Here is a 25735-nt window from a genome sequence, read left to right on the forward strand (position 1 = left end):
CTGTAGCTACCTCTGTGTCGGCACTCGGCAGTCCATCCATAATTGTATACCACCTACCCGTGGTTTTTTTTTTTTCTTTCTTCTTTGTACATACTACTATAGTATAGTAGCTTACTGTAGCAGTCTGCGGTGCTGCTGAGCTGACAGTGTCCAGCAGGTCCGTCATCAGTCATCATTACCTAATAAATATATTATCTACCTGTCCGGCTACAGTACTAGTGATTTTATATATACATACATATATATATATTGATTTCATCTCATTATCATCCAGTCTATATTAGCAGCAGACACAGTACGGTAGTCCACGGCTGTAGCTACCTCTGTGTCGGCACTCGGCAGTCCATCCATAAGTATACTAGTATCCATCCATCTCCATTGTTTACCTGAGGTGCCTTTTAGTTGTGCCTATTAAAATATGGAGAACAAAAATGTTGAGGTTCCAAAATTAGGAAAAGATCAAGATCCACTTCCACCTCGTGCTGAAGCTGCTGCCACTAGTCATGGCCGAGACGATGAAATGCCAGCAACGTCGTCTGCCAAGGCCGATGCCCAATGTCATAGTACAGAGCATGTCAAATCCAAAACACCAAATATCAGTAAAAAAAGGACTCCAAACCTAAAATAAAATTGTCGGAGGAGAAGCGTAAACTTGCCAATATGCCATTTACCACACGGAGTGGCAAGGAACGGCTGAGGCCCTGGCCTATGTTCATGGCTAGTGGTTCAGCTTCACATGAGGATGGAAGCACTCAGCCTCTCGCTAGAAAACTGTAAAGACTCAAGCTGGCAAAAGCACCGCAAAGAACTGTGCGTTCTTCGAAATCCCAAATCCACAAGGAGAGTCCAATTGTGTCGGTTGCGATGCCTGACCTTCCCAACACTGGACGTGAAGAGCATGCGCCTTCCACCATTTGCACGCCCCCTGCAAGTGCTGGAAGGAGCACCCGCAGTCCAGTTCCTGATAGTCAGATTGAAGATGTCAGTGTTGAAGTACACCAGGATGAGGAGGATATGGGTGTTGCTGGCGCTGGGGAGGAAATTGACCAGGAGGATTCTGATGGTGAGGTGGTTTGTTTAAGTCAGGCACCCGGGGAGACACCTGTTGTCCGTGGGAGGAATAGGGCCATTGACATGCCTGGTCAAAATACAAAAAAAAATCAGCTCTTCGGTGTGGAAGTATTTCACCAGAAATGCGGACAACATTTGTCAAGCCGTGTGTTGCCTTTGTCAAGCTGTAATAAGTAGGGGTAAGGACGTTAACCACCTCGGAACATCCTCCCTTATACGTCACCTGCAGCGCATTCATAATAAGTCAGTGACAAGTTCAAAAACTTTGGGTGACAGCGGAAGCAGTCCACTGACCAGTAAATCCCTTCCTCTTGTAACCAAGCTCACGCAAACCACCCCACCAACTCCCTCAGTGTCAATTTCCTCCTTACCCAGGAATGCCAATAGTCCTGCAGGCCATGTCACTGGCAATTCTGACGAGTCCTCTCCTGCCTGGGATTCCTCCGATGCATCCTTGAGTGTAATGCCTACTGCTGCTGGCGCTGCTGTTGTTGCTGCTGGGAGTCGATCGTCATCCCAGAGGGGAAGTCGTAAGCCCACTTGTACTACTTCCAGTAAGCAATTGACTGTCCAACAGTCCTTTGCGAGGAAGATGAAATATCACAGCAGTCATCCTGCTGCAAAGCGGATAACTGAGGCCTTGACAACTATGTTGGTGTTAGACGTGCGTCCGGTATCCGCCGTTAGTTCACAGGGAACTAGACAATTTATTGAGGCAGTGTGCCCCCGTTACCAAATACCATCTAGGTTCCACTTCTCTAGGCAGGCGATACCGAGAATGTACACGGACGTCAGAAAAAGACTCACCAGTGTCCTAAAAAATGCAGTTGTACCCAATGTCCACTTAACCACGGACATGTGGACAAGTGGAGCAGGGCAGGGTCAGGACTATATGACTGTGACAGCCCACTGGGTAGATGTATGGACTCCCGCCGCAAGAACAGCAGCGGCGGCACCAGTAGCAGCATCTCGCAAACGCCAACTCTTTCCTAGGCAGGCTACGCTTTGTATCACCGCTTTCCAGAATACGCACACAGCTGAAAACCTCTTACGGCAACTGAGGAAGATCATCGCGGAATGGCTTACCCCAATTGGACTCTCCTGTGGATTTGTGGCATCGGACAACGCCAGCAATATTGTGTGTGCATTAAATATGGGCAAATTCCAGCACGTCCCATGTTTTGCACATACCTTGAATTTGGTGGTGCAGAATTTTTTAAAAAAGGACAGGGGCGTGCAAGAGATGCTGTCGGTGGCCAGAAGAATTGCGGGACACTTTCGGCGTACAGGCACCACGTACAGAAGACTGGAGCACCACCAAAAACTACTGAACCTGCCCTGCCATCATCTGAAGCAAGAAGTGGTAACGAGGTGGAATTCAACCCTCTATATGCTTCAGAGGTTGGAGGAGCAGCAAAAGGCCATTCAAGCCTATACAATTGAGCACGATATAGGAGGTGGAATGCACCTGTCTCAAGCGCAGTGGAGAATGATTTCAACGTTGTGCAAGGTTCTGATGCCCTTTGAACTTGCCACACGTGAAGTCAGTTCAGACACTGCCAGCCTGAGTCAGGTCATTCCCCTCATCAGGCTTTTGCAGAAGAAGCTGGAGACATTGAAGGAGGAGCTAACACGGAGCGATTCCGCTAGGCATGTGGGACTTGTGGATGGAGCCCTTAATTCGCTTAACAAGGATTCACGGGTGGTCAATCTGTTGAAATCAGAGCACTACATTTTGGCCACCGTGCTCGATCCTAGATTTAAAGCCTACCTTGGATCTCTCTTTCCGGCAGACACAAGTCTGCTGGGGTTCAAAGACCTGCTGGTGACAAAATTGTCAAGTCAAGCGGAACGCGACCTGTCAACATCTCCTCCTTCACATTCTCCCGCAACTGGGGGTGCGAGGAAAAGGCTCAGAATTCCGAGCCCACCCGCTGGCGGTGATGCAGGGCAGTCTGGAGCGACTGCTGATGCTGACATCTGGTCCGGACTGAAGGACCTGACAACGATTACGGACATGTCGTCTACTGTCACTGCATATGATTCTCTCACCATTGAAAGAATGGTGGAGGATTATATGAGTGACCGCATCCAAGTAGGCACGTCACACAGTCCGTACTTATACTGGCAGGAAAAAGAGGCAATTTGGAGGCCCTTGCACAAACTGGCTTTATTCTACCTAAGTTGCCCTCCCACAAGTGTGTACTCCGAAAGAGTGTTTAGTGCCGCCGCTCACCTTGTCAGCAATCGGCGTACGAGGTTACATCCAGAAAATGTGGAGAAGATGATGTTCATTAAAATGAATTATAATCAATTCCTCCGTGGAGACATTGACCAGCAGCAATTGCCTCCACAAAGTACACAGGGAGCTGAGATGGTGGATTCCAGTGGGGTCGAATTGATAATCTGTGAGGAGGGGGATGTACACGGTGATATATCGGAGGATGATGATGAGGTGGACATCTTGCCTCTGTAGAGCCAGTTTGTGCAAGGAGAGATTAATTGCTTCTTTTTTGGTGGGGGTCCAAACCAACCCGTCATTTCAGTCACAGTCGTGTGGCAGACCCTGTCACTGAAATGATGGGTTGGTTAAAGTGTGCATGTCCTGTTTATACAACATAAGGGTGGGTGGGAGGGCCCAAGGACAATTCCATCTTGCACCTCTTTTTTCTTTCATTTTTCTTTGCGTCATGTGCTGTTTGTGGAATGTTTTTTGGAAGGGCCATCCTGCGTGACACTGCAGTGCCACTCCTAGATGGGCCCGGTGTTTGTGTCGGCCACTAGGGTCGCTTATCTTACTCACACAGCTACCTCATTGCGCCTCTTCTTTTCTTTGCGTAATGTGCTGTTTGGGGAGGGTTTTTTGGAAGGGCCATCCTGCGTGACACTGCAGTGCCACTCCTAGATGGGCCCGGTGTTTGTGTCGGCCACTAGGGTCGCTTATCTTACTCACACAGCTACCTCATTGCGCCTCTTTTTTTCTTTGCGTCATGTGCTGTTTGGGGAGGGTTTTTTGGAAGGGCCATCCTGCGTGACACTGCAGTGCCACTCCTAGATGGGCCCGGTGTTTGTGTCGGCCACTAGGGTCGCTTATCTTACTCACACAGCTACCTCATTGCGCCTCTTTTTTTCTTTGCGTCATGTGCTGTTTGGGGAGGGTTTTTTGGAAGGGCCATCCTGCGTGACACTGCAGTGCCACTCCTAGATGGGCCCGGTGTTTGTGTCGGCCACTAGGGTCGCTTATCTTACTCACACAGCTACCTCATTGCGCCTCTTTTTTTCTTTGCGTCATGTGCTGTTTGGGGAGGGTTTTTTGGAAGGGCCATCCTGCGTGACACTGCAGTGCCACTCCTAGATGGGCACGGTGTTTGTGTCGGCCACTAGGGTCGCTTATCTTACTCACACAGCTACCTCATTGCGCCTCTTTTTTTCTTTGCGTCATGTGCTGTTTGGGGAGTGTTTTTTGGAAGGGCCATCCTGCGTGACACTGCAGTGCCACTCCTAGATGGGCACGGTGATTGTGTCGGCCACTAGGGTCGCTTAGCTTAGTCATCCAGCGACCTAGGTGCAAATTTTAGGACTAAAAATAATATTGTGAGGTGTGAGGTATTCAGAATAGACTGAAAATGAGTGGAAATTATGGTTTTTGAGGTTAATAATACTTTGGGATCAAAATGACCCCCAAATTCTATGATTTAAGCTGTTTTTTAGTGTTTTTTAAAAAAAACACCCGAATCCAAAACACACCCGAATCCGACAAAAAAAATTCGGTGAGGTTTTGCCAAAACGCGGTCGAACCCAAAACACGGCCGCGGAACCGAACCCAAAACCAAAACACAAAACCCGAAAAATTTCAAGTGCACATCTCTACTATATAATACTGCTGGTCCCCAGTCCCCACAATAAAGCAGTGTGAGCACAGATATATGCAGCACACTGAGCACAGATATGGAGCGTTTTTCAGGCAGAGAACGTATAATACTGGTGGTCACTGGTCAGCAAAACTCTGCACTGTACTCCTCCTATATAATACTGCTGGTCCCCAGTCCCCACAATAAAGCAGTGTGAGCACAGATATATGCAGCACACTGAGCACAGATATGGAGCGTTTTTCAGGCAGAGAACGTATAATACTGGTGGTCACTGGTCAGCAAAACTCTGCACTGTACTCCTCCTATATAATACTGCTGGTCCCCAGTCCCCACAATAAAGCAGTGTGAGCACAGATATATGCAGCACACTGAGCACAGATATGGAGCGTTTTTAAGGCAAAGAACGTATAATACTGGTGGTCACTGGTCAGCAAAACTCTGCACTGTACTCCTCCTATATAATACTGCTGGTCCCCAGTCCATACAATAAAGCAGTGTGAGCACAGATATATGCAGCACACTGAGCACAGATATGAAGCGTTTTTCAGGCAGAGAACGTATAATACTGGTGGTCACTGGTCAGCAAAACTCTGCACTGTACTCCTCCTATATAATACTGCTGCTCCCCAGTCCCCACAATAAAGCAGTGTGAGCACAGATATATGCAGCACACTGAGCACAGATATGGAGCATTTTTCAGGCAGAGAACGTATAATACTGGTGGTCACTGGTCAGCAAAACTCTGCACTGTACTCCTCCTATAATACTGCTGGTCCCCAGAATAAAGATATGCAGCCCCCTGAAACAAAGTGAGAGGACGCCAGCCACGTCCTCTCACTATCATTTCCAATGCACAAGTGAAAAATGGCGATGACGCGCGGCTCCTTATATAGAATCCGAATCTCGCGAGAATCCGACAGCGGGATGATGACGTTCGGGCGCGCTCGGGTTAACCGAGCCATACGGGAGAATCCGAGTCTGCCTCGGACCCGTGTAAAATGGGTGAAGTTCGGGGGGGGTTCGGATTCCGAGGAACCGAACCCGCTCATCACTAACTAAAACTACATCTCATGTTAAACTAATGCTGTATACAGATGTGTCCTCACACACATCCTCAAATTGCAGCAAATAGCCTCGTTTGGCATCAAATTCGCATCACTAATGCAACAAAACTACATGGGTACAGGTCCTGGCATTGCACGCAGCTGTTGTATGTCACTCAGATGCTAATCGGGGTAAAAAGGGCAAAACATGGTGACCAATATAAATAAGCCATGCATTGCACCTTGCATTATTGGGCCTACAGTAATTCAGACCTGATCGCTGCTAGTGGGCGATTATCGATAGACTGTGCATGCGTATGCACCGCAATGCACCAAACAACAACAGACATCGCCGGACAGCGACAAGCTGGTGCGAAAATTTCAATTACACAGCCATTTGCATGCTGATTGACATGAAGAGGACGTTTGTGGGTGGTAACTGACCATTTTCAGGGAAGTCGCAGGCGTTCCCAAGCATTTTCAGGGAGGGTGTGTGACGTCAGCTCCGGACTCGATCAGCCTGTTCTCATTGCACTGTCTGCACTCAGACTGCACTCAGTGGTAAAAACAGATGGTGAGTGAGGTGCGAACGAATTTGCAGCTGTCCGCTGACTGAGGGATATTTGTAGCTCTGCGGACATATGCGATCACACACTTGCATGGGCAAATTTATACTCCTCTTGGGCGGCGACTATCTGATCGCAGGACAGCAAAATTATCAGCACAGCAATCAGGTCTGAATTAGGTGGTCATTCCGAGTTGTTCGCTCGCTAGCAGTTTTTAGCAGCCGTGCAAACGCTATGCCGCCTCCCACTGGGAGTGTATCTTAGCTTAGCAGAAGTGCGAACGAAAGGATCGCACAGCAGCTACATAAAAATTATGTGCAGTTTCAGAGTAGCTTCAGACCTACTCAGCGCTTGCGATGACTTCAGACTGTTCAGTTCCTGTTTTGACGTCACGAACACGCCCTGCGTTCACCCAGCCACAGCTGCGTTTTTGCAGGCACGCCTGCGTTTTTTCGAACACTCCCTGAAAACGGTCAGTTGACACCCAGAAACGCCCACTTCCTGTCAATCACTCTGCGGCCAGCAGTGCGACTGAAAAGCTTCGCTAGACCTTGTGTGAAACGACATTGTTCGTTGTAATTGTACGACGCGCGTGCGCATTGCGCCGCATACACATGTGCAGAAGTGCCGTTTTTTTGCCAGATCGCTGTGCTGCGAACAAAATCTGCTAGCGAACAACTCGGAATGACCACCCTAGACCCTTAATCTGCGACTTTACCAATTACTTTCCTGAAATATACTAATCCTAACTGTATAGGACACCATGGGTGGAATTCAATTGTTTGAAAAGTCAGTTGGGTGTTTGTTTTTTCCTATCTAATAGACAGGAAAAAACAGACACCCAACCAATTTTTCAAACATTTGAATTTCCCCCCATGGGTCATATTTAATAAACCAATTTTATAGGAAATCCCCTGCATTTAGTGATTGTTAAATAGCCAAAATACTTAAAATTGACTAAACCATTCCGGTCTCTGTATTTTTTTCCCAATCCTTATATAGTCCAACATTAAACAACAAATTGTAATCTAAAAATAGGATTCCCATTTTTACAAAAAAACCTCAATGACTTATATAACAAGTTACTGAAAATTAAGCATGTTTGTGTCTTTTCTTATTACTAAGCTGGAAAGTAAACAATTTATGATAAAATACCGTTCGCCGGTAATGGCTGCCTTCTGATTTAAAAAATGGATGAAGAAGTGTCACCCCACACTCCAGAAACCGTTGTAGTCAAGAAAATACCATTAGAATCCAGAGGCGCTCAAAAAAAAAAAAAATACATTTATAGTGCATCAAATGTATACAAAAGACCAGATCGATTTTAAATCTTTTTGGTGAGTCTTATACCTAAAATATGGGTCTACTTTTTTAGGAGTAGACAGTCACGTTTTTGGGTGGAGCTGAAGTTCCACCAGTATGGATTCTATATACACCTGGTCTTCTACTCCACACTTGATACCCAAAAAAGAGAGACAAAAACCTCCAATGGTGCAATACCTTTTATTCACTGTACTAAACATATAAAAAGGGATAGGGGTGGTCTCTCACCATATGAAGTGGTCTACAAATAAAGTAGACAATAACAGCAAGTTTTTAAAGATGGTTACACTTGGGCGTCCTCGGAACCAGCCGTCCAACTCCACAGGTGATGTCACAACCGTCTCCCTCACAACAAAGGGGTCGATTCAATTCGGCAACTTATGAATAGCGCCGGGAATTAGCTCCCGACGCTATTCAATTCAGCTCCAGTTAAGTCGGCGATGGCCCGTTCTCGCCGACTAAACAGGTTGAATTGTCGGGAGAACAAGCATTCTCCGACTTAACTCCCCGGCGCGAGGCTGATTCCCGTCAGAATCAGCCTCGCGCCGGCCGCGAGGCAGCACTTTTGTCGGGTTTCTTCTCTAATCCCCTGGGGATGAGAGAATAATTCCCGACAATTGCGGGTAACTAGCAGCTGAATTGAATAGCGCCGGGAGCTAATTCCCGGCGCTATTCATAAATTGCCGAATTGAATCGACCCCAAAGTCCTCCTGCCGACGCATTTCGACACAAGCAGTGTCTTCATCAAGGCACAAGCAGTGTCTTCATCAAGGCATAAGGAGGATCTGACATTTCAACCTATATATACCCATCTTAATTAACAATGGGGAAGACCTATTTCCAGACATGGAACAACTATCTTCTAAAATTCCCATAACAACACTAACATCACATTCAATTTCAAATCCAGTCCACATTTTACAGTGAGCCACAGATTACCGCCATAAAGGAAAGCCTGTCCTCTTCAGACAGTAATTCCCACCGGCCGGAAGTCGTCATCACGGCCGCGACCGGAAGTGCGTCATTGCGGCCGCGACCGGAAGTGCGTCATCGTCGTCATCGATGATCCACTCCACCCGGAAGAAACGGGTGCACGGCTTCATGTATCCCACCGGAAGTGTGTTGTCCATGTGATCTCTTCTTTCTATTCAGATATTCACCATTCTCGGCCATATTGGTTTCATTAAAAGTCCCAAAGTCACTTTAATGAAGGGAATCACCTCAGGAGAAGGGGAAAACACCAGAATTAAATTATTTATAAACAACATTAAAACAACTCTTAATTCCTATAAATAATGTGGGACATATTCTAATAGGAGGATTTTGGAATAAACACTGTAAAATAAGTTTTCTTAGAAAAATTCCATTAAAAAATACATAGAATATTTATAAAAACCATTTCAATTCGAAATCTTTGTTAAGTCCTTTCGGGGCGAGGGTACCACAGTTATAGATCATGGTCATTTCACTTTTAGCTAGTTTGGACCCCAAATCATTTCCCCTACTGTCTCCCCTAATGTGTTTCAAACCATAAAAATTCCTGATGTGGGTTATATCGCAATTATGGGTGTTTTTAAAGTGTAAAGAAAGGGCATGCGTTTCCATACCTTTTGTGATATTCCTCAAATGTTCTCCCAATCTTAGTTTTAGGGGTCTCCCCGTGCGCCCAATATAAAATTTGCCGCACGTGCTCTCGATGCAATAAACTACATTTGAGGTATGACATGTGATTAGATCCGTTACCTTAACCTTTTTATTGTTGATCTTAACCTCTGTTATTTTCATACCAAAAGTGTTCTTTACTTTCTTACAACTCGTGCATAACCAACATCTATAAAAACCAGTGGATAAAGTTTTAGGACCTTTTGGCGATACAGGGCACATACTCCGTACCAATTTTGTTTTGAGGTTGGGGGCCTGCCTGAATATACACAATGGATTTGAAGATAAATCTTCCCCTATCACTGGATCCTTCTTTAACATTTGCCAGTGCTTCTTAAAAATCCGTTGGACCTTAATATGCTGTGATGAAAAGTTCGTAATGAAAGCCCATTTAAATTTATCCTCTTGTTTCCCTTTTTCCTTGCCCACTGGTTTCCTTAAAATAGTGTCTCTAGTCCCTTATCTCACTCTTAGCCCTTCACTACCTTTCCCTCTTCTCCTCACCCCTCTGTCCTGTCTTGTCACCACTACTCCCCCTGCCCCCCCTTATTTGTTCAATGAGATGTGCAGAATTATCTACCTGTCCACGCTAATTTGTTGTTAATATAATTTCCTTCCGTGATATGACATTCTAGAATGTTACCTCTCTTTGTTAGAATTCTTATACATACACATATTTCTGTGTATTCCTATCTTATGTGTACAGAATCTCATGACTCCTTAGTGTGAACAATTATTAAGTTTTGTTATTCTGTTTATGCGGTATAATACCCATTTGTCAAAACCAAATAAAATCTTTAAACCAAAATAGTGTCTCTATCCAATTCTAAGACTTCTTGGTAAGCCTTTTCCGTCTTATCTTTATCGTACCCACATTTATTAAAACATTGTGCCATTTCACCGGCTTGTGTCTGAAAAACTTCCTTTTCCGAACAGTTTTTCCTCAATCTCCTAAATTGTCCTGATGGTATAGACTCTAACCATCTTTCATGGTGACAACTGTCCCTGGAGATAAAGGACCTAGAATCGGTGGGCTTGATAAAATTTTTCGTTTTTAAAAAACCTTCCTCTACATAAATAGTTAAATCTAAAAAGTTCACACATTTTTGACTTCTATCGAAAGTTAAAATTATATTCCGGTCATTGTTATTTAAAAAAGAACAAAAATGGTCAAGTTCTTCCTTCCCACCCTTCCAAATAAAAAATATATCGTCGATATATCTTCACCAGGACACTAGGTTCGCCCCGAAGGGATTGTTATTCCAAATGGAGGTATCCTCCCAATCCCCCATGAAAATATTTGCATAACTCGGGGCGAACCCAGTGCCCATGGCGTTACCCCTTTTCTGTAAATAAAAATTATCCTTAAAAACAAAATAATTGTTTGTTAGAATAAAATGAATACCTTCCAGTAAAAATAAGAATTTACTCACCGGTAATTCTATTTCTCGTAGTCCGTAGTGGATGCTGGGGACTCCGTAAGGACCATGGGGAATAGACGGGCTCCGCAGGAGACTGGGCACACTATAAGAAAGATTTGGTACTACCTGGTGTGCACTGGCTCCTCCCTCTATGCCCCTCCTCCAGACCTCAGTTAGGATACTGTGCCCGGAAGAGCTGACACAATAAGGAAGGATTTTGAATCCCGGGTAAGACTCATACCAGCCACACCAATCACACCGTATAACTCGTGATATTAAACCCAGTTAACAGTATGAAATATAACTGAGCCTCTCAATAGATGGCTCAACAATAACCCTTTAGTTAGGCAATAACTATATATAAGTATTGCAGACAATCCGCACTTGGGATGGGCGCCCAGCATCCACTACGGACTACGAGAAATAGAATTACTGGTGAGTAAATTCTTATTTTCTCTGACGTCCTAGTGGATGCTGGGGACTCCGTAAGGACCATGGGGATTATACCAAAGCTCCCAAACGGGCGGGAGAGTGCGGATGACTCTGCAGCACCGAATGAGAGAACTCAAGGTCCTCCTCAGCCAGGGTATCAAATTTGTAGAATTTAGCAAACGTGTTTGCCCCTGACCAAGTTGCAGCTCGGCAAAGTTGTAAAGCCGAGACCCCTCGGGCAGCCGCCCAAGATGAGCCCACCTTCCTCGTGGAATGGGCTTTCACTGATTTAGGATGCAGCAATCCAGCCGCAGAATGCGCCAGCTGAATTGTGCTACAAATCCAGCGAGCAATAGTCTGCTTAGAAGCAGGAGCACCTATTTTGTTGGGTGCATACAGGATAAAAAGCGAGTCAGTTTTCCTGACTCCAGCCGTCCTGGAAACATAAATTTTCAAGGCCCTGACTACGTCCAGTAACTTGGAATCCTCCAAGTCCCTAGTAGCCGCAGGCACCACAATAGGTTGGTTCAAGTGAAAAGCTGATACCACCTTAGGGAGAAACTGGGGACGAGTCCTCAATTCTGCCCTATCCATATGGAAAATCAGATAAGGGCTTTTACATGACAAAGCCGCCAATTCTGACACACGCCTGGCCGAAGCCAAGGCCAATAACATGACCACTTTCCACGTGAGATATTTCAGATCCACGGTTTTAAGTGGTTCAAACCAATGTGATTTTAGGAAACTCAACACCACATTGAGATCCCAAGGTGCCACAGGAGGCACAAAAGGGGGCAAATATGAAGCACTCCCTTTACAAAAGTCTGAACTTCAGGCAGTGAAGCCAGTTCTTTCTGGAAGAAAATCGACAGAGCCGAAATCTGGACCTTAATGGAACCCAATTTTAGGCCCATAGTCACTCCTGACTGTAGGAAGTGCAGAAAACGACCCAGCTGAAATTCCTCTGTAGGGGCCTTCCTGGCCTCACACCACGCAACATATTTTCGCCAAATGCGGTGATAATGATTTGCGGTTACTTCTTTCCTGGCTTTTATCAGCGTAGGAATGACTTCCTCCGGAATGCCCTTTTCCTTTAGGATCCGGAATTCAACCGCCATGCCGTCAAACGCAGCCGCGGTAAGTCTTGGAACAGACAGGGCCCCTGCTGTAGCAGATCCTGTCTGAGCGGTAGAGGCCATGGGTCCTCTGATAACATTTCTTGAAGTTCCGGGTACCAAGCTCTTCTTGGCCAATCCGGAACCACGAGTATCGTTCTTACTCCTCGCCTTCTTATTATTCTCAGTACCTTTGGTATGAGAGGTAGAGGAGGGAACACATAAACCGACTGGTACACCCACGGTGTCACTAGAGCGTCCACAGCTATCGCCTGAGGGTCCCTTGACCTGGCGCAATATCTCTTTAGCTTTTTGTTGAGGCGGGACGCCATCATGTCCACCTGTGGCCTTTTCCAACGGTTTACCAACAGTAGGAAGACTTCTGGATGAAGTCCCCACTCTCCCGGGTGTAGATCGTGTCTGCTGAGGAAGTCTGCTTCCCAGTTGTCCACTCCCGGAATGAACACTGCTGACAGTGCTATTACGTGATTTTCCGCCCATCGGAGAATCCTTGTGGCTTCTGCCATCGCCACCCTGCTTCTTGTGCCGCCCTGTCGGTTTACATGGGCGACTGCCGTGATGTTGTCTGATTGGATCAGAACCGGCTGGTTTTGAAGCAGGGGCCTTGCCTGACTTAGGGCATTGTAAATGGCCCTCAGTTCCAGAATGTTTATGTGTAGGGACGACTCCTGACTTGACCAAAGTCCCTGGAAATTTCTTCCCTGTGTGACTGCGCCCCAGCCCCGAAGGCTGGCATCCGTGGTCACCAGGACCCAGTCCTGTATGTCGAATCTGCGGCCCTCTAGAAGATGAGCACTCTGCAGCCACCACAGTAGAGACACCCTGGTCCTTGAAGACAGGGTTATCAGTTGATGCATCTGAAGATGCGATCCCGACCACTTGTCCAAGAGGTCCCACTGGAAGGTCCTTGCATGGAACCTGCCGAATGGAATTGCTTCGTACGAAGCCACCATTTTTCCCAGGACTCGTGTGCAGTGATGCACCGATACCCGTTTTGGTTTTAGGAGGTCTCTGACTAGAGATGACAGCTCCTTGGCTTTCTCCTGCGGGAGAAACACTTTTTTCTGTTCTGTGTCCAGAATCATCCCCAGGAACAATAAGCGTGTGGAAGGAACCAGTTGTGACTTTGGAATGTTTAGAATCCAGCCATGCTGTTGTAGCACTTCCCGAGATAGTGCTACTCCGACCAGTAACTGCTCCCTGGACCTCGCCTTTATTAGGAGATCGTCCAAGTACGGGGTAATTAAAACTCCCTTTTTTCGAAGGAGTATCATCATTTCTGCCATTACCTTGGTAAACACCCTCGGTGCCGTGGACAGTCCAAACGGTAGTGTCTGGAATTGGTAATGGCAATCCTGTACCACAAATCTGAGGTACTCCTGGTGAGGAAGGTAAATTGGGACATGCAGGTAAGCATCCTTGATGTCCAGGGATACCATGTAATCCCCCTCGTCCAGGCTTGCAATAACCGCCCTGAGCGATTCCATCTTGAACTTGAATCTTTTTATGTATGTGTTCAAGGATTTCAAATTTAAAATGGGTCTCACCGAACCGTCCGGTTTCGGTACCACAAACAGTGTGGAATAGTAACCCCGTCCTTGTTGAAGTAGGGGTACTTTGACTATCACCTGCTGGGAATACAGCTTGTGAATTGCCTCTAGTACAGCCTCCCTGCCCGAGGGAGTTGTCGGTAAGGCCGATTTGAGGAAACGGCGGGGGGGAGGCGCCTCGAATTCCAGCTTGTACCCCTGAGATACTACTTGAAGGATCCAGGGATCCACCCGTGAGCGAACCCACTGATCGCTGAAATTTTTGAGGCGGCCCCCCACCGTACCTGGCTCCGCCTGTGGAGCCCCACCGTCATGCAGCGGATTTGGAAGAAGCGGGGGAGGACTTTTGTTCCTGGGAACCTGCTGCGTGGTGCAGCTTTTTTCCCCTTCCTCTGCCTCTAGACAGAAAGGACCCGCCTTTTCCCCGCCTGTTTTTCTGGGGTCGAAAGGACTGTACCTGATAATACGGCGCTTTCTTAGGCTGTGAGGGGACATGGGGCAAAAATGCTGACTTCCCAGCTGTTGCTGTGGAAACAAGGTCTGAGAGACCATCCCCGAATAACTCCTCACCCTTATAAGGCAAAACTTCCATGTGCCTTTTAGAATCTGCATCCCCTGTCCACTGCCGAGTCCATAAGCCTCTCCTAGCAGAAATGGACAATGCACTTATTCTAGATGCCAGCCGGCAGATCTCCCTCTGTGCATCTCTCATGTACAAGACTGAGTCTTTTATATGCTCTACGGTTAGCAATATAGTGTCCCTGTCCAGGGTGTCAATATTTTCTGACAGGGAATCTGACCAAGCAGCAGCAGCACTGCACATCCACGCTGAAGCAATAGCTGGTCTCAGTATAACACCAGTGTGTGTATATATAGACTTTAGGATAGCCTCCTGCTTTCTATCAGCAGGTTCCTTTAGGGCGGCCGTATCCGGAGACGGTAGTGCCACCTTTTTAGACAAACGTGTGAGCGCTTTATCCACCCCAGGGGGAGTTTCCCAACGTGACCTATCCTCTGGCGAGAAAGGGAACGCCATTAGTAATTTTTTTGAAATCACCAATTTTTTATCAGGGAAAGCCCACGTTTCTTCACACACTTCATTTAATTCTTCAGATGGGGGAAAAACTATTGGTAGTTTTTTCTCCCCAAACATAATACCCTTTTTTGAGGTACCTGGGTTTATATCAGAAATGTGTAAAACCTCTTTCATTGCCTCAATCATGCAACGAATGGCCCTAGTGGACATTAAATTTGACTCATCGTCGTCGACACTGGTATCAGTATCCGTGTCGACATCTGTGTCTGCCATCTGAGGTAGTGGGCGTTTTAGAGCCCCTGATGGCCTTTGAATTGCCTGGGCAGGCACGAGCTGAGAAGCCGGCTGTCCCGCATATGGCATGTCGTCAAATTTTTTATGTAAGGAGTCGACACTTGCACGTAATTCCTTCCATAAGTCTATCCACTCAGGTGTCTGCCCCGCAGGGGGTGACATCACATTTATAGGCATCTGCTCCGCCTCCACATAAGTCTCCTCATCAAACATGTCGACACAGCCGTACCGACACACCGCACACACACACAGGGAATGCTCTTAAAGGAGACAGGACCCCACAAAAGCCCTTTGGGGAGACAGAGAGAGAGTATGCCAACACACACCAGAGCGCTATATAATGCAGGGACTAACTGAATTATGTCCCCTATAGCTGCTATAATATTTACTGCGCCTCAATTTTGTGCCCCCCCTCTCTTTTTTACCCTTTTCTGTAGTGTAGACTGCAGGGGAGAGTCAGGGAGCTTCCTTCCAGCGGAACTGTGAGGGAGAAATGGCGCCAGTGTGCTGAGGGAGATGGCTCCGCCCCTTTTTCGGCGGACTTTTCTCCCGCTTTTTTCTGTATTCTGGCAGGGGTAATTACCACATATATAGCCTCTGGGGCTATATATTGTGGTTATTTTGCCAGCCAAGGTGATTTTATTGCTGCTCAGGGCGCCCCCCCCCCCCCAGCGCCCTGCACCCTCAGTGACCGGAGTGTGAAGTGTGTATGAGGAGCAATGGCGCACAGCTGCAGTGCTGTGCGCTACCTTGGTGAAGACTGAAGTCTTCTGCCGCCGATTTTCCGGACCATCTTCTTGCTTCTGGCTCTGTAAGGGGGACGGCGGCGCGGCTCCGGGAATGAACACCAAGGACGGGTCCTGCGGTAGATCCCTCTGGAGCTAATGGTGTCCAGTAGCCTAAGAAGCCCAAGCTAGCTGCAAGCAGGTAGGTTCGCTTCTTCTCCCCTTAGTCCCTCGTTGCAGTGAGCCTGTTGCCAGCAGGTCTCACTGTAAAATAAAAAACCTAACATATACTTTCTTTCTAGGAGCTCAGGAGAGCCCCTAGTGTGCATCCAGCTCGGCCGGGCACAGAAATCTAACTGAGGTCTGGAGGAGGGGCATAGAGGGAGGAGCCAGTGCACACCAGGTAGTACCAAATCTTTCTTATAGTGTGCCCAGTCTCCTGCGGAGCCCGTCTATTCCCCATGGTCCTTACGGAGTCCCCAGCATCCACTAGGACGTCAGAGAAAATTCCATTAAGTTAGGGTCCAGACTGGACTGTCTAAGTTTCTTCATTACAGATTCTATTCCTTGTTTGTGCTCTATAATGGTGTACAATAAACTAACATCAGATGTCACCAGAAAAAAATCCCCCTCCCATTTCACAGTTGGTACTAAATTTAAGACATCTCCTGTGTCTTTCAAATGAGATCTGTTCGTTAAAACTAGGGGCTGGAGGTAAAAATCAATGAAAAAGGATAGATTCGCCATAAGCGAGTCCACCCCGGACACTATAGGGTGTCCTGGGGGATTGGAAATGCTCTTATGCATTTTGGGTAAAATATAAATAGTTGGTATAATGGGGTTCTCTATTAAAAGAAACTTAGATTCTGTTTCTGAGATGGTACCCTTTTTATTATAGGTTTCTACAAGAGTATGCAATTGTGTGCTCATTTTTTTAGTAGGGTCCCCCCTAATTTTTTTGTATGTTACTCCATCATCCAACTGTCGGATGACTTCTGCTTCATATTTAATTTTATCCATCAAAACTACGGCTCCGCCTTTATCGGCTGGCTTAATAATTAAACTTCTATCCTTTGATAGAGTATCAAGGGCCCGTCGTTCTTTAAATGTCAAATTGTAATTAACTTTCTCTAGTTCTAGTTTTTCCAGATCTCCAAGTACCAGTGCACCAGTGAATCTCTGAATAGAAAGAAGAGATCACATGAACAACACACTTCCGATGGGATACATGAAGCCGTGCACCCGTTTCTTCCGGGTGGAGTGGATCGTCGATGACGCCAATGACGCACTTACGGTCGTGGCCGCAATGACGCACTTCCGGTCGCGGCTGTGACGACGACTTCCGGCCGGCGGGAATTACTGTCTGAAGAGGACAGGCTTTCCTTTATGGCGGGAATCTGTGGCTCACTGTAAAATGTGGACTGGATTTGAAATTGAATGTGATGTTAGTGTTGTTATGGGAATTTTAGAAGAAAGTTGTTCCATGTCTGGAAATAGGTCTGCCCCATTGTTAATTAAGATGGGTATATATAGGTTGAAATGTCAGATCCTCCTTATGCCTTGATGAAGACACTGATTGTGTCGAAACGCGTCGGCAGGAGGACTTTGTTGTGAGGGAGACGGTTGTGACATCACCTGTGGAGTTGGACGGCTGGGTCCGGGGACGCCCAAGTGTAACCATCTTTAAAAACTTGCTGTTATTGTCTACTTTATTTGTAGACCACTTCATATGGTGAGCGACCACCCCTATCCCTTTTTGTATGTTTAGTACAGTGAATAAAAGGTATTGCACCATTGGAGGTTTTTGTCTCTCTTTTTTGGGTATCAAGTGTGGAGAAGACCAGAAGTATACAGAATCCATACTGGTGAACTTCAGCTCCCCCCCAAAAACGTGACTGTCTTCTCCTAAAAAAGTAGACCCGTATTTTTTTTATTTTTTTTGAGCGCCTCTATATTACTAAGCTGTTTGCATTTTAGATTTAGGCACAAATTCTGTTATTATCTAAGGGGGTAATTCTGAGTTGATTGCAGCAGGAACTTTGGTGGTCATTCCGAGTTGATCGCAGCAGCAATTTTGTTAGCAGTTGGGCAAAACCATGGGGGTAATTAGAGATGAGCGGGTTCGGTTTCTCTGAATCCGAACCCGCACGAACTTCATGTTTTTTTCACGGGTCCGAGCAGACTCGGATCCTCCCGCCTTGCTCGGTTAACCCGAGCGCGCCCGAACGTCATCATGACGCTGTCGGATTCTCGCGAGACTCGGATTCTATATAAGGAGCCGCGCGTCACCGCCATTTTCACACGTGCATTGAGATTGATAGGGAGAGGACGTGGCTGGCGTCCTCTCCATTTAGATTAGGGTTGAGAGAGAGAGAGAGAGATTGACCTGAGGCTGTGATACTGTAGAAGAGAGTGCAGAGTTTAGTGACTGACGACCACAGTGACCACCAGACAGTGCAGTTGTTTGTTTTATTTAATATATCCGTTCTCTGCCTGAAAAAAACGATACACACAGTGACTCAGTCACATACCATATCTGTGTGCACTGCTCAGCCCAGTGTGCTGCATCAATGTATATATATATATCTGACTGTGCTCAGCTCACACAGCTTATAATTGTGGGGGAGACTGGGGAGCACTGCAGTGCCAGTTATAGGTTATAGCAGGAGCCAGGAGTACATAATATTATATTAAAATTAAACAGTGCACACTTTTGCTGCAGGAGTGCCACTGCCAGTGTGACTAGTGACCAGTGACCTGACCACCAGTATATATAATATTATAGTATACTATCTCTTTATCAACCAGTCTATATTAGCAGCAGACACAGTACAGTGCGGTAGTTCACGGCTGTGGCTACCTCTGTGTCGGCACTCGGCAGCCCGTCCATAATTGTATATACCACCTAACCGTGGTTTTTTTTTCTTTCTTTATAGTCATACTAGTTACGAGTATACTATCTCTTTATCAACCAGTCTATATTAGCAGCAGACACAGTACAGTGCGGTAGTTCACGGCTGTGGCTACCTCTGTGTCGGCACTCGGCAGCCCGTCCATAATTGTATATACCACCTAACCGTGGTTTTTTTTTCTTTCTTTATACATACATACATACTAGTTACGAGTATACTATCTCTTTATCAACCAGTCTATATTAGCAGCAGACACAGTACAGTGCGGTAGTTCACGGCTGTGGCTACCTCTGTGTCGGCACTCGGCAGCCCGTCCATAATTGTATATACCACCTAACCGTGGTTTTTTTTTCTTTCTTTATACATACATACTAGTTACGAGTATACTATCTCTTTATCAACCAGTCTATATATTAGCAGCAGACACAGTACAGTGCGGTAGTTCACGGCTGTGGCTACCTCTGTGTCGGCACTCGGCAGCCCGTCCATAATTGTATATACCACCTAACCGTGGTTTTTTTTTCTTTCTTTATACATACATACTAGTTACGAGTATACTATCTCTTTATCAACCAGTCTATATATTAGCAGCAGACACAGTACAGTGCGGTAGTTCACGGCTGTGGCTACCTCTGTGTCGGCACTCGGCAGCCCGTCCATAATTGTATATACCACCTAACCGTGGGTTTTTTTTCTTTCTTTATACATACATACTAGTTACGAGTATACTATCTCTTTATCAACCAGTCTATATTAGCAGCAGACACAGTACAGTGCGGTAGTTCACGGCTGTGGCTACCTCTGTGTCGGCACTCGGCAGCCCGTCCATAATTGTATATACCACCTAACCGTGGTTTTTTTTTCTTTCTTTATACATACATACTAGTTACGAGTATACTATCTCTTTATCAACCAGTCTATATATTAGCAGCAGACACAGTACAGTGCGGTAGTTCACGGCTGTGGCTACCTCTGTGTCGGCACTCGGCAGCCCGTCCATAATTGTATATACCACCTAACCGTTTTTTTTTTTTTCTTTCTTTATAGTCATACTAGTTACGAGTATACTATCTCTTTATCAACCAGTCTATATTAGCAGCAGACACAGTACAGTGCGGTAGTTCACGGCTGTGGCTACCTCTGTGTCGGCACTCGGCAGCCCGTCCATAATTGTATATACCACCTAACCGTGGTTTTTTTTTCTTTCTTTATACATACATACTAGTTACGAGTATACTATCTCTTTATCAACCAGTCTATATTAGCAGCAGACACAGTACAGTGCGGTAGTTCACGGCTGTGGCTACCTCTGTGTCGGCACTCGGCAGCCCGTCCATAATTGTATATACCACCTAACCGTGTTTTTTTTTTCTTTCTTTATACATACATACTAGTTACGAGTATACTATCTCTTTATCAACCAGTCTATATATTAGCAGCAGACACAGTACAGTGCGGTAGTTCACGGCTGTGGCTACCTCTGTGTCGGCACTCGGCAGCCCGTCCATAATTGTATATACCACCTAACCGTGGTTTTTTTTTCTTTCTTTATACATACATACTAGTTACGAGTATACTATCTCTTTATCAACCAGTCTATATATTAGCAGCAGACACAGTACAGTGCGGTAGTTCACGGCTGTGGCTACCTCTGTGTCGGCACTCGGCAGCCCGTCCATAATTGTATATACCACCTAACCGTGGTTTTTTTTCTTTCTTTATACATACATACTAGTTACGAGTATACTATCTCTTTATCAACCAGTCTATATATTAGCAGCAGACACAGTACAGTGCGGTAGTTCACGGCTGTGGCTACCTCTGTGTCGGCACTCGGCAGCCCGTCCATAATTGTATATACCACCTAACCGTGGTTTTTTTTTCTTTCTTTATACATACATACTAGTTACGAGTATACTATCTCTTTATCAACCAGTCTATATATTAGCAGCAGACACAGTACAGTGCGGTAGTTCACGGCGGTGGCTACCTCTGTGTCGGCACTCGGCAGCCCATCCATAATTGTATATACCACCTAACCGTGGTTTTTTTTTCTTTCTTTATACATACATACTAGTTACGAGTATACTATCTCTTTATCAACCAGTCTATATTAGCAGCAGACACAGTACAGTGCGGTAGTTCACGGCTGTGGCTACCTCTGTGTCGGCACTCGGCAGCCCGTCCATAATTGTATATACCACCTAACCGTGGTTTTTTTTTCTTTCTTTATACATACATACTAGTTACGAGTATACTATCTCTTTATCAACCAGTCTATATATTAGCAGCAGACACAGTACAGTGCGGTAGTTCACGGCTGTGGCTACCTCTGTGTCGGCACTCGGCAGCCCGTCCATAATTGTATACTAGTATCCAATCCATCCATCTCCATTGTTTACCTGAGGTGCCTTTTAGTTGTGCCTATTAAAATATGGAGAACAAAAATGTTGAGGTTCCAAAATTAGGGAAAGATCAAGATCCACTTCCACCTCGTGCTGAAGCTGCTGCCACTAGTCATGGCCGAGACGATGAAATGCCAGCAACGTCGTCTGCCAAGGCCGATGCCCAATGTCATAGTACAGAGCATGTCAAATCCAAAACACCAAATATCAGTAAAAAAAGGACTCCAAAACCTAAAATAAAATTGTCGGAGGAGAAGCGTAAACTTGCCAATATGCCATTTACCACACGGAGTGGCAAGGAACGGCTGAGGCCCTGGCCTATGTTCATGGCTAGTGGTTCAGCTTCACATGAGGATGGAAGCACTCAGCCTCTCGCTAGAAAAATGAAAAGACTAAAGCTGGCAAAAGCAGTAGCACCGCAAAGAACTGTGCGTTCTTCGAAATCCCAAATCCACAAGGAGAGTCCGACTCCAATTGTGTCGGTTGCGATGCCTGACCTTCCCAACACTGGACGTGAAGAGCATGCGCCTTCCACCATTTGCACGCCCCCTGCAAGTGATGGAAGGAGCACCCGCAGTCCAGTTCCTGATAGTCAGATTGAAGATGTCAGTGTTGAAGTACACCAGGATGAGGAGGATATGGGTGTTGCTGGCGCTGGGGAGGAAATTGACCAGGAGGATTCTGATGGTGAGGTGGTTTGTTTAAGTCAGGCACCCGGGGAGACACCTGTTGTCCGTGGTAGGAATATGGCCGTTGACATGCCTGGTGAAAATACCAAAAAAATCAGCTCTTCGGTGTGGAAGTATTTCACCAGAAATGCGGACAACAGGTGTCAAGCCGTGTGTTCCCTTTGTCAAGCTGTAATAAGTAGGGGTAAGGACGTTAACCACCTCGGAACATCCTCCCTTATACGTCACCTGCAGCGCATTCATAATAAGTCAGTGACAAGTTCAAAAACTTTGGGTGACAGCGGAAGCAGTCCACTGACCAGTAAATCCCTTCCTCTTGTAACCAAGCTCACGCAAACCACCCCACCAACTCCCTCAGTGTCAATTTCCTCCTTCCCCAGGAATGCCAATAGTCCTGCAGGCAATGTCACTGGCAATTCTGACGAGTCCTCTCCTGCCTGGGATTCCTCCGATGCATCCTTGCGTGTAACGCCTACTGCTGCTGGCGCTGCTGGTGTTGCTGCTGGGAGTCGATGGTCATCCCAGAGGGGAAGTCGTAAGCCCACTTGTACTACTTCCAGTAAGCAATTGACTGTTCAACAGTCCTTTGCGAGGAAGATGAAATATCACAGCAGTCATCCTGCTGCAAAGCGGATAACTGAGGCCTTGACAACTATGTTGGTGTTAGACGTGCGTCCGGTATCCGCCGTTAGTTCACAGGGAACTAGACAATTTATTGAGGCAGTGTGCCCCCGTTACCAAATACCATCTAGGTTCCACTTCTCTAGGCAGGCGATACCGAGAATGTACACGGACGTCAGAAAAAGACTCACCAGTGTCCTAAAAAATGCAGTTGTACCCAATGTCCACTTAACCACGGACATGTGGACAAGTGGAGCAGGGCAGGGTCAGGACTATATGACTGTGACAGCCCACTGGGTAGATGTATGGACTCCCGCCGCAAGAACAGCAGCGGCGGCACCAGTAGCAGCATCTCGCAAACGCCAACTCTTTCCTAGGCAGGCTACGCTTTGTATCACCGCTTTCCAGAATACGCACACAGCTGAAAACCTCTTACGGCAACTGAGGAAGATCATCGCGGAATGGCTTACCCCAATTGGACTCTCCTGTGGATTTGTGGCATCGGACAACGCCAGCAATATTGTGTGTGCATTAAATATGGGCAAATTCCAGCACGTCCCATGTTTTGCACATACCTTGAATTTGGTGGTGCAGAATTTTTTAAAAAACGACAGGGGCGTGCAAGAGATGCTGTCGGTGGCCAGAAGAATTGCGGGACACTTTCGGCGTACAGGCACCACGTACAGAAGACTGGAGCACCACCAAAAACTACTGAACCTGCCCTGCCATCATCTGAAGCAAGAAGTGGTAACGAGGTGGAATTCAACCCTCTATATGCTTCAGAGGTTGGAGGAGCAGCAAAAGGCCATTCAAGCCTATACAATTGAGCACGATATAGGAGGTGGAATGCACCTGTCTCAAGTGCAGTGGAGAATGATTTCAACGTTGTGCAAGGTTCTGATGCCCTTTGAACTTGCCACACGTGAAGTCAGTTCAGACACTGCCAGCCTGAGTCAGGTCATTCCCCTCATCAGGCTTTTGCAGAAGAAGCTGGAGGCATTGAAGAAGGAGCTAAAAGGGAGCGATTCCGCTAGGCATGTGGGACTTGTGGATGCAGCCCTTAATTCGCTTAACAAGGATTCACGGGTGGTCAATCTGTTGAAATCAGAGCACTACATTTTGGCCACCGTGCTCGATCCTAGATTTAAAGCCTACCTTGGATCTCTCTTTCCGGCAGACACAAGTCTGCTGGGGTTGAAAGACCTGCTGGTGACAAAATTGTCAAGTCAAGCGGAACGCGACCTGTCAACATCTCCTCCTTCACATTCTCCCGCAACTGGGGGTGCGAGGAAAAGGCTCAGAATTCCGAGCCCACCCGCTGGCGGTGATGCAGGGCAGTCTGGAGCGACTGCTGATGCTGACATCTGGTCCGGACTGAAGGACCTGACAACGATTACGGACATGTCGTCTACTGTCACTGCATATGATTCTCTCAACATTGATAGAATGATGGAGGATTATATGAGTGACCGCATCCAAGTAGGCACGTCACACAGTCCGTACTTATACTGGCAGGAAAAAGAGGCAATTTGGAGGCCCTTGCACAAACTGGCTTTATTCTACCTAAGTTGCCCTCCCACAAGTGTGTACTCCGAAAGAGTGTTTAGTGCCGCCGCTCACCTTGTCAGCAATCGGCGTACGAGGTTACATCCAGAAAATGTGGAGAAGATGATGTTCATTAAAATGAATTATAATCAATTCCTCCGCGGAGACATTGACCAGCAGCAATTGCCTCCACAAAGTACACAGGGAGCTGAGATGGTGGATTCCAGTGGGGACGAATTGATAATCTGTGAGGAGGGGGATGTACACGGTGATATATCGGAGGGTGATGATGAGGTGGACATCTTGCCTCTGTAGAGCCAGTTTGTGCAAGGAGAGATTAATTGCTTCTTTTTTTGGGGGGGTCCAAACCAACCCGTCATATCAGTCACAGTCGTGTGGCAGACCCTGCCACTGAAATGATGGGTTGGTTAAAGTGTGCATGTCCTGTTTTGTTTATACAACATAAGGGTGGGTGGGAGGGCCCAAGGACAATTCCATCTTGCACCTCTTTTTTCTTTTCTTTTTCTTTGCGTCATGTGCTGTTTGGGGAGGGTTTTTTGGAAGGGACATCCTGCGTGACACTGCAGTGCCACTCCTAGATGGGCCCGGTGTTTGTGTCGGCCACTAGGGTCGCTTATCTTACTCACACAGCTACCTCATTGCGCCTCTTTTTTTCTTTGCGTCATGTGCTGTTTGGAGAGGGTTTTTTGGAAGGGACATCCTGCGTGACACTGCAGTGACACTCCTAGATGGGCCCGGTGTTTGTGTCGGCCACTAGGGTCGCTTATCTTACTCACACAGCTACCTCATTGCGCCTCTTTTTTTCTTTGCGTCATGTGCTGTTTGGGGAGGGTTTTTTGGAAGGGACATCCTGCGTGACACTGCAGTGCCACTCCTAGATGGGCCCGGTGTTTGTGTCGGCCACTAGGGTCGCTTATCTTACTCACACAGCGACCTCGGTGCAAATTTTAGGACTAAAAATAATATTGTGAGGTGTGAGGTATTCAGAATAGACTGAAAATGAGTGGAAATTATGGTTTTTGAGGTTAATAATACTTTGGGATCAAAATGACCGCCAAATTCTATGATTTAAGCTGTTTTTTAGGTTTTTTGGAAAAAAACACCCGAATCCAAAACACACCCGAATCCGACAAAAAAAATTCGGTGAGGCTTTGCCAAAACGCGGTCGAACCCAAAACACGGCCGCGGAACCGAACCCAAAACCAAAACACAAAACCCGAAAAATTTCCGGCGCTCATCTCTAGGTAATTCCAAGTTGATCGCAGCAGGATTTTTGATAGCAATTGGGCAAAACCATGTGCACTGCAGGGGAGGCAGATATAACATGTGCAGAGAGAGATAGATTTGGGTGAGTTATTTTATTTGTGTGAAGGGTAAATACTGGCTGCTTTATTTTTACACTGCAAATTAG

This window comes from Pseudophryne corroboree, chromosome 1 (assembly GCF_028390025.1).
Source record: "Pseudophryne corroboree isolate aPseCor3 chromosome 1, aPseCor3.hap2, whole genome shotgun sequence".
In the NCBI taxonomy this organism is placed as follows: Eukaryota; Metazoa; Chordata; class Amphibia; order Anura; family Myobatrachidae; genus Pseudophryne; species Pseudophryne corroboree.